We start from the raw sequence: 8,307 nt of genomic DNA, 5'->3' as shown, positions 1-8,307 counted from the left end.
AGTTGGCAGGCCTCCTATACACGAGATCCCAGGGACACAAAGGATCTCCCCGTTTCCACGAAATCGTAAGGACCAAGCAGTGTATGGCAGGCCGGAGTGGAAATGATCGTCGGTTGTGACAAGGACTGTACTGACGTATGCCGTCATCACACTGTGCACAGGAGTGTGCTTGTAAAGATCAGCAGCCACCTGAGGTGCCAGGATGTGAGGAGTTTGAGGAGTGTGAGGTGAGCTTACAGAGTCCGAGGGATCCATGCTTGCAACCAGGAGACCTGTGCTAGCTTACACTCTGGAGCATGTGGTGTCTGAGGGGTGTTGGGGGATCTGAGTTGGGATCTGAGACTGTCTTCAACCCATATGTTGGCAGGCCGACATAGCCTGACATCGCAGCCTCTCTCCAAGGTCGCTGGCTCACTTTCCCTGGACCCACACCACAAGGTATTTTGTTGTGGAGAACATCGTGACGGGGCCCAAGGGGTTTTGTTGAGCCTTTTGGTCACCTACAGCTGGCTGTCAGGTGTTACGGCAGCTCGCACTGCCGCCTGAGGGGAAAAGGTTTTCCAGACTTGGAAGTCCGCCAGCTTCCTGGGTCCCAACCTTTTGTCTACAGGAGATTAGTGATCCCGCACTCGTGTAGGTGCCGCTGGGCACCTGGAGGTCTAATCTGGATGGACAAAACTAAGTAACTGTTTCTTTTCATGTTAGGTGGTTCCGACAATCTAATCAATGTGGCGCCAGCAGAGGCAATGTGTATTGTTGACTGGTGTAGTTGAGAGCTTGAGGTCCTGGGTTACGAGGGTTACGAGGCATAGTCAAAGACCTGTGATTGCTTAACCTTTGCAACTGTTCAGGGTATGCAATATTGGGGAATGTTGTGTTGGATAAATATCTCAGATTAGGGCATATATGTTCATGCCGCTTGGCTGCTAATGGGAAAGTTCAACAAGTGCATATAACTGTAAAGCGTATATACAATGTGTATTTCGTTTTGATTACAATGTGTGTGTGTAATACAAAGACCAGTGTTTTATACATACAGTGTGGAGTCTCTTTGTGGCATACGCAGTGTATTGCGAGGGTAATAATGTGCCAATCTTTACACTTCAGCCTTGAGGATCAGCCTGACTGCTCAGTGCCAAGCTTCCCAAGGGTGAGCGCAGGTTATCAAAAATGTGCATTTTACTCAACCTATCTAGAATGGTGGATTCTGACCGGCCTCAATGCTTCCCAGCCGTCCCGAAACCGTAGGGTATAACAGCGCCAGTAAATGATTTTGTAATACTGTGATGTCTCATACAGGTGCCCGATATAGGCTCAGGTAGCAAGCAGACCTTTCACGTATATTTCCCCTGACATTACACTGCATAACGGTTCTTAGTACTGACCTTTTACGTAGTTAGGGTAATGCCTACATGACATGGGGATTTCTCCGAATACTAGTCTCATTCATTATGCATGAGGATTCTTGGAATCTCAGCAGGACAACCATCTCCTGCATAACCACTATGTATGAGGGTCATTCCTTACATCATCCTAGCCCGACATGACACAGCAAGGTATCTCCCGTGAGGGTACCGCTTTGGGTATATAAACACCATATATTTGCTGAGACAAGCAGAGGAGAAAAGTGACACGCAGTGGTCCGACATCCTTCACGGGGTGTACATCTCGAGGCCAAGATGTGGTCCTACAGTCTCAATTCAGGTAATGGGGTTGGCTTTATCCTAGGGAGATTCTTTGCTCTAACCCTACAGGCATGCTAGGTACATTTAGGTTCGTCTAGTTAGGGTTGCACTGTAGGAGTACTCAGTATTACTGTCATGTATTTTAATACTTGCATGTCTTCATTGTTTTAGCACTTTTTACTCTATCGGTGCTTACAATCATCTATATGTGTTTCTGTCTTATGGTTGTTTCAGCACACCAATTTTACATTAGAATGACGCTGGTTCAATAAATACTTACTGAAAAAGTCCCCACTCTTTATTCAGTGTATTTCTCTGCGATGCAGTGAGAATTAGTACCTGAGCAAAAAGTACTGTACTGTTTCCACAATCCCTGACCAGACAAATTTGTCATGTTCGATAGTTGTCAAGAACTATTCTTTCCTTGGTAAGAGGGGTTTATAGTGTCACTGTGAGGTAGCTGGTATACAGGCGAACATACCTGGTGGGGGTGTCTGGAATCAGTCTGGACACCAATCCCGCAGTGTATGTTGTCTAAACATGTAGATCCTACACAGGTTTTTAGGAACTACACAACAATACGAACCATTACATAGGTATGTTTAGATATTTGACATTAAGATTTCTATAAAGAAGCAAAGCACTGCCCGATATCAAGGGTATACAGAAGAAGGTTGACTAAAACCTGTGTTGTACTTTATAAGACTCCTCTGTAGATGCAGTATGGGTGAAAAGGTCCAAGTTTATTCCATACAGAAGATCTTACCCATCACAGATTTCAGCAAGGAACCAACTGTCACAACTCCCACAAAATTCCACCCTTTATGAAATCTTATGGCATACCTAAATTCCAATGACATACACAACGTTCCACTTGGCTGAGGAATACATAGTGCCAATTCGCTGAAGTTACAACAGGTGTTATGCTGTCCTTGGTGCATGCCGCACACCTCCCTTTCTCCATGGAAATGAAGAATTATATACACAGCAAGGAACAAAGAGAGAGGGCACAATTTGTCAGAAGATGGTTTAACCGACATGTCTAAGTGTAACTGATAGGATTGTGCAAGTATGCTTTAAGCATAATCCTTCAGATACGTAGGTCGTCTCACCATCCTGCCTGATTGTCTTCTTGCAATCTAATTTCCCACATGCCGATTTTGTTCCATCACAACCTCCTTTTCACCATCCCCAGATACAGCGCTGGGTTCCCCAAAGAGACAGGCACACCAGACTCCCGTTTGAAGATCGCAACTCTTTTGAGATTCCAAATATTATGATGGTGCATTTTCACTGCATTATGAAAGGTTTTAATTACACTCCTAGGACTTAAAAACTTAGAAAGATTCCCAGACACACCAGGACGTTTTATCACCACAAAGTCTCCCACTTTGACTTCTCTTTTCTTCACAGCTTTCCTGTTATCAAAACACTTGTTCCTGCTTGCAGCTTTAAATTCTTCTCTAACATGTACATCACTCTCTTTTTTTTTTTGCATGTTGACTGTCTTCTTTATTCACTGCACACCTTATTCCATTTGGAAAGTTTCAATATTTTACAGCAAAAATTGAACAAAGGTAGACAAAAAACGTTACAATGCACATACTAAACACCTTATCTGAGAAGTCATTCAGCAAAATGGCAGGTGGGTATTATTCTCTAATATACAAATATGATTAATTGAAGAGACCTGCAGATTCACAGTAAAATATTTAATAAGAAAACTGTTGGTTAAATCAGACATTTTAGATACACTGATTTTATCTCGACACTCTTTAGTATGAAAAACATTTCCATCATAGTTTTAAAACAAATTTAAAAAATGCAACTGTACATAGGGTTATTTCGATTAAAAAAACAAAGCAAAAGGTTCAGGAGCAACAAGTATATATTTAAAGTGAAATCACTCCTCTATTTCCTAACGTCTACTTTTATTTATTCAGTGTTTCTTCTAGTCTATGAAACATGCATGTGTTACTAAAATACAAATAGTCTGTCACAAAAGTAATTGTAAAAAACAAAAAGTGGTGCTTGAGTTCTTTCCTCCTGGCCATGGTCATGATGTAGTGGGCAGACAGTGCCTGGGCTGCCCTCCTACACATTTGTATTGCGCAAGTATCAGAAGGAACAGGAGGCAGGTGTTTAAGCTCACCTTAGGGCACACGCTAGGTTCATTAAAAAGGATCTAAGCTCTTGTTCCTTTTTCAGGAAAAACTTGCATGCTTCTAAATGTCCAGAGCACCGGTGTCACCCCAGCATGTGCCTTCACTCGTTTGAGTACTGGTGTCACCCCGGCATGTCACCTTCACTCGGTGTGGCCAGCGTAGGGTCTGTTTGTATGTCTTGCGTATTGTAGCATCGAAAGATCAAGAACCCTTTCAATCAGTGCTTCCTCCACTATACTAAAATCCACAAGTCTTTTCTCTGTGCCATGATTGGAGAGACAGTGCTGCACAAGCCCATCTTCATCCTGCTCTACCACGGGCTGACCGTAGGGGCATGCGTAGAAACACTCACTTGCTAGGCAGTTGCCAAGCTCCTGCAGGGGTCCATACTTCTTTAAATAGTCCTCACACATGTTTAGATGGTCCCTCATGTCACTCAGGCATACCTTTTGTTTAGACTCCTCACAGTTCTGGAATACGGTCTTCATCTTCTTGATGATGTCGGCAGCGGGTGCTCCCTCAGCAGACAAATGAGCTCAGCAGTAGGGACAGGCATAAGAATTGCTTTGAACAATTGCAGCGAGACAGGACCAGCAAAATATGTGTCCGCAGCGGGTCCTCACAGGTCGGCACAGCACCTTCAGGCACACGGAACAGTAGAAGTCAGAGATCTTGGGTTCCCCGGAGTCCCCCTGTGGCGGGAAGGAGAGGACACACATTTTTTCCCTAGAGACCTCTCATACTTTTTCACCCCAGGCAGCTCAAGAGAGGTGTTGAGGAGCCTCCCATGTAACAGTTGGAAAGGAGTCTTCCCGGTTGTGCTGTGTGGTATAAACCTATACTTCTCAACTTTTCTAAGTTCCTCTCTCTTCCAGTCTAAAGCATTAGATTTTGCCATGCTGATCGGTTCTTTGAGCACTTTGATAAACCTCTCAACCATACCATTGCTTTCTAGGTGATAAAGTGCACGTCTTATGTTGTACACCTCTTTTGAACAAGAATTCTTCCATCTCTTTGGAAACTAATTGCACACCATTGCCTATCAGAATTGTTTCTAGGGCCCCTTATCTAGATATTAGGTCATCCAGACACTTAATGATATGTACTGTATCAATGGCAGAAGTGAAGAAATCTTCAAGCCAACATGAGTATGTATCTTGTGCTATCTCTGCTACCATGGTTAGTTACTCCATAGTAACCATTACTGTATATCACTATGTAGTCTAGAACTTAGTTCAGACAGTTTAACTATGAGCTACTTGCCGTGTGGATGTACCTGCTTGCCTACAATAAATGTTACTTGAATCTACTATTTATCCAGAACATCTTTACATTTTGGCGACGATCTGGGATCTTTTACTACTTAAAACTACAGAAGAATTCACTACCCAGAATCTCCGCATTTCGAGATCATTTTTACACGACGGAGCAGTTTAAAGGCAGGAAGAGTACAACTGCTCATCATCTTCAATAATTACTACTGACGGGCCTTGGTGGGAGAGTTACGGAGAGTTACCCAAACAGAGACTGGTAAAGTTTTGGGAAATGACCTTCTCTATACTGGAAAACCTCCCTTTAACTGAACTTCAAGTTTCATATGAAGAAATCTCCAAAGTAGACACAGAGGAGCATCAATACTTCTGCAACTACACAATTTTCGTTAAAAAAAAGGTATGTGACACCATACCTACAATTTGTAATCAACCATTGATTGTTTTTCTTCAGCCGCATTTTTCGAGCTTTGGAGAACGTTCTGTGGTGTTCTCGCTGAGTCTTCTGCATCTCTGATGTTCTGATTTACCAGACGCATCACTGTGTGACGTCTACATGGTTGCAGGCAATAGAACAGCGATACCTCACTGTGTTTACATGTCATTAAGCAAGGTAACGCAACGTGACCTTGCGTGGCAGCCATTTTGGAAATTGGTTGTCATGTAGCAACGAGCAACATCAACTTACGTGTTTATCAATGCTGGATTACAGAGTATAACTACGTTTTAACAAACGGAAATTACATAGTAAACCTGTGGTGATATGCACACCATAATAATTGCGTGCATATTTAATCTTTCCACAATTTAAGAACCTATTATTGACTAAAAGAATTCTACAAAGATGTATGCACCCCTGTCTATTTAGTTATAATTCATTCAACAGTATTGTAATTAAAATAGTATTTTTACTGCAGTTAATACTGACATGTCTTTTCAGGGTTCGGGGTTTGTTCCTCCTGTACCATTTCTTTCTCGTCCAGGTGAACCAGTACTAAAATGGATAGATTGGAAAGAATATTTTTTAATGATATTGCTGCACTAGAAGAAAAAAACGAGAATGAGTTTTCTGCTTCTAGGAAAAAGAAAATGTTACTACACAGTTTAGGCCCTGAAGGTAACCGAGTTTATAATCAAATAGAGAAAAAGACTAGAGCAAATTAGAATTCTAATGTATTCTTAGACACCTTAGCTGATCTTGATGCCTACTATCAGCCCACTGTATGTGTTGGCAATAGTAGATATGATTTTTTTCAAAGAAAACAACAAAAGTCAGAATCTGTAGAAGATTATGGATTAATTGTCAATTTGGTATTAGAGACCAACTAGTAATGCATTCAAACAATTTGGCAATTCAAGAAAAATTATGGGCGTGTGGTGACGCACCTTTAAATGAAATCATGGCAATTGTTAAAAAGGCTGAGATGTCTAAAAGATGCACACAAGTTGCATTAAAGAAAAGTGAAGAAAACAACATTGTTGCCAAAGTATATCTAAAAGAAAATGAGGGTAAGAAAATTGACAATCGCCCTTACAAAGAAAAAAGCAAAAAAAGCTGCTAACTTCACTCGTAATGATCAAGATGACAAACGTCCTGTCTGTTATAGATGTGGTTATAAAGGCCACAATGCCACAGAAAAATGGTGTCCGCAACTAAATCTAGATGCACTTTTTGTGGAATTGTCAGTCATTTTTCAAAAGTTTGTAAAGAAGATCAAATAGAAATTAAAAGAAAGTGGTTGGTTTCATAGGAGAATTTATTTTGAAAATGTTGAAAATGGTTCATCCTCTGATGACAGCATATTATGCATTGATGAAGTAGATAATGATGGCAATGTCATTTTAAATATCAACACTGCCGGGAAGAAGAAAACCAATTTGTTAAATAAGCATAGGTGGAGTAACCTTACAAATTGTACCTGACTCAGGTTCTCCTTACACTATTGTCCAGCGTTCTGTATGGGAAGATAAATTGCTTCTGTTATTAAACAGAAATTAAAACCTTCAGACATTCAACCAGTAACTTTTACCGGTGAAAAAATTCCTATGGTAGGCTATGTTGAAGAAACAGTTAAGTTCAAAGACAGGTCTACTAAAGGCAAACTATATGTTGCTGAAAAGGGACCCTCCGTTCTAGGGAGGATTATCAAGGTGAATTTGGAATCATCTTAAACCCTAAACTAGATGACCAAGCCATGCTATTAGAAGAGGGATACAAGAGTTTCATTGATGATATGACCAAACAATTTCCAAGAGTTTTTTCAGGAGAAGTAGGGAACTCTATGGGTTTACACATAAGATAGTTCTTAAAGAAAATGCAGTTCCTGTAAGCCATAAAGCTAGAAACATTCCCTTAAGTGTTAGAGAAGGTGTCATGACAGAATTGGATGCTTTATAAAAAAAGGAATTAGAGAACCAGTAGAAATAGCGGAGTGGTTGGCCCCCTTAGTCGTAGCAAGCAAACCTGATGGCCGTTTGTGCTTATGCATAGACTTGAGGGATCTCAACAAAAATATTATAGTAGACAAATTCCCTCTTCCCAGAATAGATGAATTACTAGCACCAACAAAGGGTATTAAATGTTTTTCTACAATAGACTTAACATGTGCCTACCATCAGATCCAATTACACGACAGCAGCAGAATTTTAACAGCATTTATTACACCCTTTGGATGTTACCGTTTTGTAAGGATGCCATTTGGTCTTGCTTCGGCTGCTGCCATATTCCAAAGATTAATGCAGGAACTGTTTAAAGGAATTAAAGGTATAACCTATATCCAAGACGACATCTTCATAATGGGTCGTAACATGAATGAACATGATGAAAAGCTAAAAATAGTGTTGACATTTTTTGCAGAGAAAGGGTTAACTGCTGAACTTAAAAAATGCTAATTTAGAATGAAATCGCTAACATTTCTAGGTCATGAAGTAGGTGGTGATGGTATCTCTCCAAAGAAATGTTTCATTAAGGCTATTGAAAAAGCGTCTTCACCCAAATCCAAGGATAAAGTATGATCATTCCTTGGATTTGCGGAATTTTATTCCAAATTTATAAAAAAACTTTTACACAAAAACGTACAATTTAAGACAATTACTGAAAGTAAAACAAGAATTTATCTGGAATGATGAACTTGAATGTGATTTTAGGAAAATTAAATCCGATCTCATTGCTGCTTTTCCACTTCA

The 8,307-nt window shown here is 40.6% G+C and overlaps 1 pseudogene; it reads right to left on the bottom strand.

Moving 5' to 3' along the window:
- Nucleotides 1–3,962: 3,962 nt before the first annotated feature.
- LOC147727296 (E3 ubiquitin-protein ligase RNF125 pseudogene) lies at nucleotides 3,963–4,569 on the bottom strand (annotated as a pseudogene).
- Between the last annotated feature and the right edge of the window lie 3,738 nt (nucleotides 4,570–8,307).

The sequence above is a fragment of the Lissotriton vulgaris genome, chromosome 3_1, assembly GCF_964263255.1.
Source record: "Lissotriton vulgaris chromosome 3_1, aLisVul1.2, whole genome shotgun sequence".
Lineage (NCBI taxonomy): Eukaryota > Metazoa > Chordata > Amphibia > Caudata > Salamandridae > Lissotriton > Lissotriton vulgaris.
The sequence above is the reverse complement of the archived record's forward strand: the minus strand, read 5'-3'. Positions and strand labels throughout refer to the sequence as shown.